This window comes from Tympanuchus pallidicinctus, unplaced genomic scaffold, assembly GCF_026119805.1.
Source record: "Tympanuchus pallidicinctus isolate F22 unplaced genomic scaffold, pur_lepc_1.0 scaffold15, whole genome shotgun sequence".
NCBI classification, from domain to species: domain Eukaryota; kingdom Metazoa; phylum Chordata; class Aves; order Galliformes; family Phasianidae; genus Tympanuchus; species Tympanuchus pallidicinctus.
This window is the reverse complement of record NW_026294669.1, coordinates 17,788,303-17,801,955: the sequence shown is the minus strand read 5'-3', so window position 1 is coordinate 17,801,955 and position 13,653 is coordinate 17,788,303. Positions and strand designations below refer to the sequence as shown.

At 41.4% G+C, this 13,653-nt stretch overlaps 1 protein-coding gene across 4 annotated transcripts in view; it reads right to left on the bottom strand.

The window, feature by feature from the left end:
- The window catches only part of B3GALT1 (beta-1,3-galactosyltransferase 1), a 179,714-nt gene extending 166,846 nt beyond the window's left edge, over positions 1-12,868 (bottom strand). For all 4 annotated transcript variants that reach the window (XM_052675001.1, XM_052675000.1, XM_052675003.1 and 1 more), the window contains exon 1: positions 12,732-12,868. The gene's annotated coding sequence lies outside the window, so the exon portion shown is untranslated. The remainder of the gene's footprint in view (positions 1-12,731) is intronic.
- Between the last annotated feature and the right edge of the window lie 785 nt (positions 12,869-13,653).

Here is a 13,653-nt window from a genome sequence, read left to right as displayed (position 1 = left end):
AAGAGTGACAGGATTTATTCTGTGGAACACTAGAAAGACTGCCTTTTGGTGGGACTCCATTTACAAACTGAATGGGACTGCATATATTTCCAAAGGACTACCAGCTTTAAAGTGGACTGCTGCTTCCCATGTTACCTTAAATCGCTTTAAATGAGCTTCCTGGGGAAAGCCAGAGATTACTACTCCTTCTTTAAAAATACTAGCCTCATTCTTGCATCACATCTAGCAAATAGGAAAATGTAGCTATTGCAAGTTTTGCATTCATTTAACGTACAAGAAAATATATTAATAGAAATAATGAGTAATAGCAGCTAACTTTCAAACATGAAAAGAACCTTCCACTAAACTGCATCTAAGTTTAAGCAATTTGAGACTTCTGTCAAGGCAAAAAGGGGTGGCAGCAGCCAAAAACCTCCCCACCGGCAGGCAAGCTACAAGGTGGATGTTATTTGTGCTGGGGTCACCTAGTTCAGTATTCTTGTACTGCTAAATAGGGGACAAACGATGAACAAGAACTATTACCAAAAAAACGATGAGGGAATTGCTGAGAAGGAAGACTGAGCCAGAGGATGCAGTTGGTTTCAAGTTGGACTATTTGGTTTCAAAATAGGCATTTCTGGACTATGGATCTAGCTTAATGGTTGGTTATAATTATGGAATCGTAGAATTGATTAGTTTAGAATAGGTAAAATGGCTTTATTATACTCTTTATTTAACTGTTATACTTAATGTGGTGGTAGTCACTGCAGACAAGAACAGCTAGCACTAGTCACACATTATTCAAAGCATATTTCCTAGTGGTCGAATCCCACAACATTTCAAACACCAAGGATGTGTGATAGAGAGACTGGTTCTCTGCAATCCCATGTCAAGTCATCCTTTCTTCCTTGACCTTCCATCATCAGCTTTCTTACTGATGATAAGTAGACCAAACATGCATATCTGCAGTGAGTAACATTTTGTCTGTTTTGAGTAAGGCCTCAAATTTGCCTTAAGTGTGATAATAACACTGTAAATATATATAAAATATACAACACACGTAACAATGTTTTGAGACAACCCTCAAGGAACCCTCTTTTTAAAAGAAAGTTATTTTCTTGCCAAGCAAAATTATACCAAGTTCATACTACAGCAGAAATCTATTAAATAGTAGATGTTCAAGGAGTAAAAATTACAAACCCATTTTATATTTGTGTAGAACTGCATTAGTTTCCAACTTTTAAATAAAAGCTGCTTTCAGAGTGAAAAAAGAAGTCCCTAGCTGAAAGATACGTATAAAGGGCTGTATATTATCAATTGTTGTGCTTACAGTACCAACTTTTGTATGCTTACACATGCATGGGACTTGAATGAAATTAGTGAACACTAGAACAAATAATTTAATCTGAACTCCACATGAAGATACCCCATCAAATGACAGTGTCTTCTTTTAGTGATATGTAAAGTGAATTTCTGACTTTTCATTCAACAGAATGTTCTAAAACCAACTAGAATTAATACAGGCAAATATTTTTTTATTGCAATTCCATTCATATTTTTTTTTCTTCTGAATCAGCAAATATTTTAAGGAATATTAGAGAAACCATTTTGTCCAAAATAATGCACTTTCTCTCTTGCTGTATGTATGTAATACTGGCATACATGGAAGCTATGGACACTGGAGAAATTTTGATTAAGATTTTACAGGCAGTCAGGCTACCAGAAATACTGTCTTTTACTTCAACATAAAAATGCCAGATCATTAAAAGAGACAGGATTGACTCTGGGTTCAATGAAAAAATAGATGACTCAAGTGTTACACTCTTCAGACACAGCTGTATCTTCTTGGTTGGGCAGTGACACACCAGGTGATGGTGATTGTCTTCTTCTAAGCGCAGGACTCATTTGGGTATCTTTGCCCATGGAGTAGACTTTCAGTGCAGTCATGTTCATTTAAATGAGTACATTTCATCCATACCAAAATGAAAAGCACTGCTGTTGTCACAGTTACTGGCATTTAAAAAAACAATCCTAAAAAAAATCGTACTTATTCACAAATAAAATCATGCGATTACTTTAAATGAAGACAATAACTAAGCAAAAAATAAAGCATGTACATAAGTTTGCTCAACAGGTATTCATGCTAAGTAATAAAATAAATGGAATGCACTAATGCATTGGCATAGAGGAGATTTAAGTTGCTGCTGTTTGTTTTGTGGATAAAAGTATGAGTTCATGTTTTACAGATGTCAAACTTGTCACCACTACCAAATTCAACTGAAAAACTCTATTGCAAACCTTCAACATCTTCTGCAACACTGTTGTGTAAAAAGGCATATAGCCTTTTCAAAACTGCTTGCTACTCCTTAGCAGCAGCCCTGTATCCCTCCTGTCATGCTGTGAAACATATGTGGTTCAGTTGCAAATGGTCTAAAAATAAGCGCATGCACACAGCTTCGTCAGTTCAGAGGGGAAGTCCTGTAAAGGCTTAACAAAATTTAGGATCTACATCACCTTCCACTGGCATGTTGCCTTGTTGATGGTCACAGAGACAGCAATTCTGGGACAGAAGAGAAACCAGCACCTGTTAGCCACAGACAATAGCAATTCAAACTGCAAAAGCAGAGAAGACTTATCCTCTCCCTTTAGGAAATGCTATCCATCTTTACAAGTGTTACAGAGCTCTAGAGGGAATGCAATCTATCCTTTCAGTAGATCAGGAAAGGACAATAAACAACACATATGTTGATCGATAGCCTCTTTGATTAAAAAAAGTATAGGATGAGTTGCATGTGACTACACTTAAGCATCTTCCTTGCAACCCTTTAGGGAAACTGACCTTGAAATAAGTGCAAATAAAATTCACATACAAGCTTAGGCCAAGTTTTAATACAGCTCTAGAATGTAATCCCGGAGACAACTGACTCTGCGAAGCAGACGCGTTTTCTATGTCATGTCACTGCCACTGATATACATCTTAGCTAGATTACTGCTACGCAACATGCCAAACTCTTGAACCAAAGCAATCATCTTCAGTGTCACTTGCTACCTAGCAGGCACACACACAAAAGCATTTCCAGGTGTTCATCACTTCTGTACTGAGTAAAGACCTAAAAGTTCACGCTGCAGTCTATGAGAGAGTTCATTGTAGCTGGTGTAGCTGCTATCGTACTATAAGTGTGAGCTTGACGCAAAGTTTTATCAGTAGTAGCACAGCTTTCAGTTCAGTTAAATTCTCATTTAATGAACAAAGTCCTGTTGACTTTTCTGTAAGCTTTGTGTTTTTTAGGTCTGTAAGGTCATGATTCTTCTGTATAAAGAACAGTTGTCATGCCAATACACAAGGCATGATCTAGCAAGAAGAGAAGAAAAAGTGTTTCCTTTTAAGTTCATAACAGGCACCAAAATTCTAGGTAACACATTTTTGTACAGCTGTGTTCAGGCTCCATAGTAAAGTTCAGAATTTCCTCACAAGAAACAACTGGATTAAACTTAGCCCAGAAATGATGAAAAAATTTTTATATTTGAAAGGATAAAGGCACTATATGGGTACAACATGTCCTCCTATGTACAGATATCCAGGTTAATCAGAAGAGTAAAGAGTAAAAAATATTTCACTCGGATAAAAAAAAAAAATTTAGTAAATATACTCATGTACACACATGCTTCCTAGAAATGTTTTGCCTTCAAACTATCCTTGTAAAAACAAGCATGTCATTTTTGTATTTGCCTTTTTTTCTAAAAATGCTAATTTGAATACCTTTTGTTAAAGACAAGAAAGAAAAGTAGCCTGGAAAAAGAAGAAGGTTCAACCCTTTAAAAAGTCAAGTACAGTAGAGAAGAAAAGAATTAAATATGGAGAAAATGCTGTCAGTTTTACCCCTTATACAGAGGCATAAAATTTTAACATAGGTTGAGAAAAACATTAATTAGTCAATATAATATTTGCTATCATGTCTCTGCTTTACTGTCACGAGTATCAAATTATACTGTCTATTGGATATACATCCAAAACTCTCATTAATACAAAAGAATGCCATTCTTGAACACTTCTGGAGAAGTGACTACTGCTGTTTTGTTTGGAAGGCACTGTTTTAAGAAAAACATGGCTGAATGAGCTAAAACCAAATATAAAATTCCCTTTCCTCTGACACTTCAAAGCTTTTCTAAAGCATTAAATCTTACATTGAGTCTACATTTCAGGATTAGCCACACTGGTAACTTGAATTTCCAGCCCAAACTCCCAAAAAAGTTTTCATTATTTTCTCTGAGCATTTCCAGAATATACTAGAAATACTGAGTGATATCTTCCTGACAATAAAATCATTCTATAGAAGCTAAGTCCTCATAAACAAAGATAAAACAAACATGAAATAGTAGATAGTAAGTATCTTGATGAACCTACAGATTACAGTGTTTGGGGAAAAGGAAGCTATAACTCTTTGCAAGGCTATGTTCAAGAGAAAGCCGTTAAATGCACTGAAGATGTGTGAACTACCGAAATCCTGAAAACAACTGACTGAAAGCCAGTTAATTCTTACTTTGAACCTTCGTGGGAGAGGATAGAGAACTTGGCCAACTGAAATTAACTGAGATCTTAAAGACTGTATTAGTAAGTCCTGTAGGCTTTGCATAGAGACTTCAACATGAAACTTGTCTAGAAATCAACAATCTTTAAACCTGTTTTTTTCCACTTATTTTCTTTTTATTTTTATAATTTTTATCTACTAACTTGTGTACCAGTTCACTTTTTATGCATTTGTTAACTCTGAATATGGTCATTCCATTCTTATGGCTCTGTTTATTGTAACTGCTTTTTGCATAAGTTATTTATGCAGAATAATAATCCCGTCTGAAGAATAACTCCAGAGAGACACAGCTGAGGTTCTTCTCTAGAGGAGATTGAGGTTATTAAAATATTTCATTACCACAAAACGATACATCCTCAGATAGAGGCAGTATTAGCTTGTAATGCTCTGTGCTACTGGCACACCAACTTGTCCCTGTAAAGCCATTTAATCAATTCCGTATTGGTTATACATGAGATATTAGTGCTTTGCTTCATAGACAACATCTCCTGAAATTTCATTACTGTATGGCAGAAGGCAACAGGTCTGAGTCTCCATTTCACTGACAGCTGTACCAAGTATACAGGACATCCTCAGACACAATGTACCTCTCTGTTGATGTCCTGTCTCACTACAGGACAAGCACTTCAAACCACTACCTAGTAGTGGAATGAAAGCATGCAGCAACTTGGCTGAATGACTAAACAGAGAAGAGGGACGTGCTTTAGGAAAGGCAAGTTCAATTAGCACCTGTATATTTCTTACTTTTATTGGGATAATAACTTTTTTTTCCTTGAGTTCTAAAAATGATTGCCAGGTGACTTCTGGTGAGCCATATTAACCAATACATGCTTCCCCAGACTTTATTTTATTAATACAATATGTGGGCATCAGAGTGGCTTTCTTTACATGAACCACCCTAGTAACGTGAAAGCTGACTTCTTCTAGAGATGTATCTGAGAAAAACTTTAGATGAATGATTGCATGCATCTTAACGCAAGAAGATACTGTCATAATTAACCAGTGGAAGGCAAGTTCCACTTTATGATGATAGTCTGCCTAAGGCAGATAAGCAGCGTAAGTGGCACTGCTTTATCAGTATGCTTCTAAACGTACTCAGAGCAGATTCATCAATTACCACTACATTCCACTTAATACTCAAAAAAAACCCACAACCAACTAAGGAGTAGACTGTATGCTAATGAGTGTTCATATCTGCTGATGACATTCTGCAGACTATCATAAACTCACTACTGCATATTATTCTTCAGCAGTATCAGCTAATATAAAGCTGACCATGACTTTGCAGCTACTGTACACAGAGCCAGGATCACTCTGTCATAAAGTATCACTGGGAGAGTTTTGGGAATTGTACACATAAGTGATACACCAAAGCCCTTTTCTGTGGCAAACCACTGCCTTATCTCATTTGCTAGAGATTCTGCCAAACAGGGGCCAAGAAATAGCTCAGGAAGCTGGCTTTGGACCACCCCTTACTAAATTGAAATAGTAGAAATATATATATATATATATATATATGTATAAAATACTTGAATAGAACATTCTACTTTCTATTTTGTCTATTTTGGTGTTATGGTGGAAAACAAAATGAAAGAAGAATTCCATTGCTGAAAATAACCACAGCTGGTAGCACAATCTAGAGAGCCAGATTTACACAGCAGATGACCTCATCAACGGATAGGAGAACAGCTGGGGCCTTTAAAGGATGTAAAATATAATTCCTTAAGCTAAGTATTTTAATTAACAAAGCAATAGGTTGAATATTAAAATAGTCCTATGCTTCTGCCAAGTACTCTAACAATAGTAAGTCAAGGAAGAGAACAGCACTTCAGGCTGTGATCTGACAAATTCATAAGCCAATTTAACAGCTTCCTGTCAATCCACCTTGCTCTCTTTTTCCATTTACCTCATCGTGCTATTCCCTCCTTTCTTCATCCTTTATAAGATCTGCCATGAAGCACATTGAAGCCAGCAGAAAGTGGTTTTCTGTTCTGTTTTTTAAACCCAGGGTTTTTTGGGAGGAGCTGTATTCTGTCAGATTAATAAACAGAAATGGTTCTGCAAGGGGTAAGAGTGGCACAGCAGAGGGATGGGGTTACCCAGGTGGGAAAAGGGGACAACAGGATTTCAGATAGCAGCTGGAGTCACTCCTGTTAAACCAGTTTTATTGCTAAGTAATACCAAGCAATAGTGCAGCACACTAATAATATCTTTCTAATGTTTCTTTAAACCTCACTCTGAATTCTGTTTGCAATGCAGCAGCTCTTCTAAGTGCCATGCTCTGAATATCAAATGAGAAGCCTGTATTTGAACAAGGAATATGAAGAGATCTTTTCTACATGGTGGGCTTCCAGCCTGACCTCTAATACAGCTGGAAAAAAGGCTCTAGGTGGTCTTGGGGGGAGCAGGAGAAGGGAAGCATCGCTTATAATTTTGTATATTACTATGAAATGCAGCACACAAATGGAAGGTGATTAATTAGACAGTAGTGGAGTTAAGACCATTCTGTAGTCAATCCATAGAGATGTTTAGTAAGTTCTTCGAGTTAACATCGCTTTGCTCTCTGATAGTTTTAAAACTTTTTTTGGTTTTAATTAAGCTTAATTTTAACAGCAATCAATGTGAATCAAACCATTCAGAGCAGTTGGATTATGTGCTATAAATGGCACCTTTCAGAATTTTCTTTCTTTTTACCTTTTTTTTTTCCTGACAGCCTTAACCTGTTATTCTGCTGACCTTAAGTTTGCTGATGTTCAAAACAAACAAGCAAACAAAAAACACACTGCAACCAATCCAAACGAAACAAATGCAAACAAACCAACAAAGAAAACAGGTCCAAAAAGCAAAGCTTCACTTATGTACAAGCTAGTTCTAAGATCTTCAAATATCATGACTGGTTTGCTGCAACACTTTTATTCCTCTCAGCCATCAAATGTACATGTGAGAAAAAAGGAAACCTCTTAAGAAATGATACTATTGGAAAAAATATGACAAAGACAAGAAGTTGCCTTAGAGTACAGAAGTAATGCCATGCCATAGGCAAAAAAATCCAGAAGTACCTCTCAAAACTCAGTAGACAAACTCAGTAGACAAAAAGATGATACATCAGCTTCAGTTTAGATAAATATAAGCTAATATATACAGTGAAAAATAATCCTATTCATGTATTCATGATGCTGACTAATGACTCAGAAAAGAAATCTAGAAATCATAATTGACTTATCCCCAGAATTGCCAGTTTTATGTGCAACAGCAACCAGAAAAAAATATCATAAAATGTTGGGCTAATATATCAGCACAAAAGGAATTAGTAACAAGATTGAAGACGCCTGTGCAAACTTGGCCCACCTACATCTCAAGAACTGTATGAAGTTCTGGTCTGTGGACAGATCAGAAGTTAAAGAAAGGCAAATAAGATAGCAAAAGGATGAGTGCCTGCCTTAGAAAAAGAAACTGAAGAGGCCATTCAGTTGGAGATAAGGCTGAAGTAAGATTTGATCAATCAAGCCATGAGAGAAGTGAATAAAATAAAACTTCTGCTTGCTAAATCCTCCAGTAGTAGAGTACTCGGACATCTGACAAAACAAGAGATCAGTTCACAAGAGATTAAGGAGCTTCTTTACAAAGTTATTAGTAAATTTCTGAAACTTGCAAACAAATGTTGTAAAAGCAGTAAGGATTAACAGGTTTGAAAAATCAGGCAAATTCTTGGTTTGCAAGTTTGTAAATAGGCCCTAAAAGCAATAAGCATTACCATCCCTAGTACAAGAAGTATGCTGGGAAAGTACAAGGGAACAGAACACGTGAAGTGACTAGGTTTGTGTATGGTCCCTAAATAGCATCTCAATGTCACTGCTGGAGGCAGAACCTTGAGCTTGACAGCCCACTGGTCTGATCCAATAGAATTTTCCTTCTGTCCTTTTATCTTTCTTTTTACACCTTCTTTCAAGCTTTGATAGAACGTACACACACAAAAGCTACACTCATGCTTCTTATCAGCTATGAAAGATATGGGTCAGATCTGAGTTACAGAAGACCTTCAGCATATGTTCTAGTATATCATATCCCATAGTAAGCAATAAATAAGTACTATATCTTTATGTAAAAATAAGGTCAGACTAAGGAGGAAATATTTGAATTATTTCAGTCAGTGTGACTCCTACAAAGCCACAGATGTTGTTCCACAGCAGGATCAGCTATTTCAATGAAAATGTAGCCACCTGCTGAGGGACAAAAGAAACAAACATCAGCTCCTCCAGCAGCAGATCTGCAGAGCAGCTCAAAGGGAGGCAAGGTTAGGCACATAAGTCATTCACATTTCTACTACAGCAAATCTCAAAAGGTAATAAGAGTTAAAACTGACTGGTATTCAGATGGAAGTCTTAAAAAAATTAGAGTGGCAGACAGTACCTATAGGATATTTTCCAACCTCTTCTTTTCTACGTGAAATTGGAAGCACATTATAACTGAAGTATTTTGAGACCACTGTTAATATAGAACACCTTATGCAAAGGGAGAAGGTATGCTTGCAATGCTCCACAGAAGTAAATAAATACAGCTCAACAGAATCCTCACGTGATTTCAGTTGTATAATGTATCCTTCATCCTTCCCATTAGCTCCCTCTCCAGTATTTGGTATTTGTTGTTAATTGGAAGGATACAGTGTACACTTCATGCATCACTACGTATATTTAAGAAATACGTATGTTCTGCATTAAATTATATGTTCATACATGCATTAGTAACTATTAATAACTATTACAGATACAGATATTTAGATTACTCCCAATTGTTGGCAGGTCATATTGAGAGCTACAAGAATTTTAACGCAGAAGCATTAAAAAATAGTGTCCACTCCCATTACCTGTGCAAAATATCTAGCAATTTTACATTTTAGGTAGCGATACGAGCGCTTGCAAACGAGACATACCATTCATTATCACACCTTGATACCCCTCCATCTTCATACCACCCACATGCAGGCGAAGGCTTTGAGACTACACGTATTTTCTATCTCCTGGATGAACTCTAGAAAGCTGATCTCAGCCACCAACACATCTACAGTCTGCATAGCTCTGCTGAAATTTCCTCCTGCCTGACTGAGCATCAGTCAGTCACAGGACTGCCCATCTCCACTCTTGCCATGCTTCTCTGCTGAAAAGCTATGTCCTCAGCCCTACCAGCTGAATTCCCACATCCTGTTTAAGAGCATCCTTTGTTGACTTCATTGGACCGCGTTCATCGACTACACAGGAGCTGAAAGAGAGCAGCTCACATACGCCTATAGCGGCGCTGGGCAGCAGCAGATACTATCAGCATTTGGAAACATCTGAAGCCAGTAAGTGACGAAGGGAACACTTGGATGCAGAGGCATTTTGTGCTTTGCTTATCTTGAATTCTGCAGAGCTTCCATACATCAGTGTATGCAGTTACTGCATTTGCTGGATACTGTATGTGCAGCTGCAAGTCAGTATTTTAACTGCAGTTCAAAAACAGCATTAGCTTTTCCAAAAAGATCGGTGTTCCATTTGTGTGATCTAATAAAACTCGAAGGAGATGCATCATTCATTCATCTTTTCTATGATCCTTCTGCAACTCTTCAGTAGTTCAACAAAATGTAAATATGTATTTCTGAAAATACACGCCGCTTGTTTCACTTAGCTGCATCAAAATAATTTGCCTACTACTCCTGGTAAATTACATTACTAATATTTTCATATCCATCCTTATTTACACAACTGAATAGGCAGCGCTTTCCCATGCCTACAAATGGGAAAGTGGAACGCTCTTTTTCGAATCTTGCAGTTGTGACAGGATTATCCAACTGCTTTAGTTCCAGATTTCTTACTACAATGCATATGGAAATACTTCCTGTAAAAAATTATTACTACAAATCTACAATCTGCAATCTAACTTTTTTTGTTTGTTTGTTTGCCCTTCTAATTGTAAAGCATACAGATGGACTCATTATGTTGAATACACTGTGTTTATGAAACTACGAAGAGCAGTCTAACGGTCTCTGCAACTCGTGTGTTCTCCTTTAGCTTTAGCTAGGTATGTGCACCATGCAGTGACAACAGCGATGACTATCAGTAAGTCCATAGCTGATTAATGGTTTCAACATGTAAATAATTAATAAAATGCTCCAGAAAACCTTCATTACTTATTAACAGACAAAGAAGATTAATCAACAGTGAATCAAGCACCCTTCTGAAAATATACGATTGAAATGTTTTCATCTTCTGGAAAAGGTCAGAAGAACTATGATGAAGAAAATAGTTCAGAAGAAGGCTGTGTAGGTAATTCAGTGGCAAACATTCTCCTGCTTGCATAATCCTCCTGAGAACAATCCCAGTGAAATGAGTATCACAAATAAAGACTACTCGTGTGATGGTGCTTCTACTGATCAGAGACTGGATTTTTAGATTTTGTACATTACCCATAAGGGAATGAAAAAAGAAAGTTGGTGTTTTCAGCCTGTAGTCTTGCAAGAATTCCGCTCATCTTCACCATCAAATTTGCCTTTTATTTCCCAAAGAAGGCATGCAAGGAAAACACAGGTGAGGTATGAGGCACAGCCAAGTGCATCTCAGACACTGCGTCATGGCCACTTGGATCAGGATCACTCTCTGCCCTAGGCATCTAAATTAACCTGAAGCACTCAAAGGACATCGATTCACATAACTAAACTGTATTTCTGAAAAACTGGTTTGCCAATATGACATTTTGCTGGATCTGTCCAGAACTGAAATTTCATTAGCCATTTACGTTCTGTCAATAAAGATATTTATTGGATAAGTATGCAGGGAGAGAATAGTATTAACCTGCATCAGTTATAAATTGAACACCTCTAATTGTTTTCTAGTACTTCCCACGCAGCTGTAAATCGAGGCTTCAGCTCTCCAAAGCAACCATAGGGCTCCCACCGGTTACTCTGGTTACTCTGGTTATTTATCCATGCGTGCCACCCATCGCATGATTTTGTAAATTTCTGACAGCACGTTGTGCATCACATGACAGAATGCCCCTCAGAACTGAATTAAGGATGCAGAGCACTATGGATCAACAAGGTGAGAACCAAATCAATACACTCCTAGAAAGCAGGGAGGGAGGCTTACAGCTACAAAAGAATCAAGAGTCGGAATTAAATGCTCTTGGTGTTTCCTAAAGACACGAAACTGTTTCGTACTGCTTAAAAAGCCTCCATATGCAAAATAGCCAAGATGTAACAGAAGCTGCTGTCTCTTCAACTGTTAATTTTGGACCCTGCTTACTACTGAAGCGATTTCAGAACCTCTCTACTTCCATGACGGACGGATCGGGTCCATCACCGCATAGTTTGGCAGCACCCTCACAATTCCTTACAACGCGATACAATCAAGATTCTGAATGTTTACGTTAACGACCGTAATGGGCATCTAAAGGCTTTTTCTTTTCCTCCCGATCTGCGAGATCTGGCAATTCTCCAAAGCCCTCCGGCACCACCTCCAATCACTAGGAGTAAAGGAGGCTGAAGAACAATGAGAAAGTGTGTGCGTGGACAACGGGACTTCGTCTTCGGAACTCCTCTGCCTTCACAGCCAACGGTCACGTACCGCCCACCACCACCAAGGTGACGGTTCACCTCCTTTAACTTTTCCCTCCCCGCTTCGCCAACTTCAGGGCGCAGCGTGCAGCCGTGACCGCCCCCCGGCCCCGCCGAGCGACCAAGCCCGCGGCGCTCAGGTGCGGCGCCCAGTTCACGAAGGTTTCCCTCCGCGATCGCTCTCAGCAGCGGGGCAACGCCGCGGGGCCCAGGTCTTTTGCCGCCGCACCCGCCGGGAGGGTGGCATCCCGGGGCCGTCTCCGCAGCCCCCGCGGCGCCCCCAGCCCTGCCAAGGCGGCGGCGATGACAGCTCCGCGCCGCGCTCCAACGACCGCCGGGCGAGCATCGCCGCCTCGCAGCGACACCCGCCGCTCCGAAGTTCCCGCCGCGCCGCCGGTCCCGCCCGGGCGCCGGGACGCGGGCACGGCCGAAGGGCACCGCGAGGGGTCCGCCCCGGGCATCCCGCCGCCCGCCGCTCTGCCCGTGCCGGCACGCTGCCGTCGGCCCCTCCGGCGCCGGGCGAAACAGACTCGCGTAGAGACGGGCATCCGCCCTCCCTCCCCGCGGCCGGAGCTTACCGGCCGCGTTCGCCCTCAGCTCCACGCCGGAGTGCCGCCCGCCGCCCCGCGGACGGCATCCCTGTTCCGCCCGCAGCCGCACCAGCACCAGCGCCGCGACGCCCGGCAGCAGCGCCCGCCCCACGAGAGCGCAGCTCGGGCAGTGGGGGGACTCGCCCTTTCCGACTGACAGCGCCGTTAGCCAATCGACGCTAGCGCCGCGCCGAGGAGGCGGGATCGTGTCAGGGGTAACGGCCAATCGGATCACGCTCCTTCGGCGGCGCCGTTTCCGGGAGGGGGCAGCCGAGGCGGGCGGCGGGGGTCGCCTCGGGTGCAAGGGGCCGGGCCGGGCCCGCAGAGCGCGGCGGTGCGGCTCGGTCGGGCCGGGCCCAGCGGGACCGAGGCTGGAACAGGGCCTCAGCCTCCCCGGAATGCACCGCAGCCGAGGCGGTGGCTGTTGGCATCGGGAACGCGCGCGCTGGGGCCACTTCCCCAGAAGCACTGGAGGGGGGCTGAGGACTGTCCTGTCACGCGCGGGGCACGTCGTCACTCCCGGGCGCTCGCAGCAACACCGAACTTCACACTGGGGCGCTTTGTTCAGGGAAAAAAAAAGAAAAAGAAAAAAAAAATAGATTAAAAAAAAATGTTTATTTTCCCGGCGGAACCCGTGCAGGCTGGAGCTGCACCCTGCGGCGCATCGCCGCCCCACCGAGTGCCGCCGTCCTCAGGGCACCGCGGCCGGGTCTCCAACGGTTGCAACGGCCGCTGCCGCGCGCCGGGTCCGCCTCGTCGCGCGCTGAGCCCGTGCCGCCCACCCCGCCCAGCAGCGCCGGCCCGCGCTCCGCGTGCTCTGTGAGGGACCATTGTGTGGTTCGCTGCCTCTGCAGCAAACGGCGGGCGTGAAGTGCTCGGAGGTACCGCAGTCCTTGGCGAACGTTGGCTC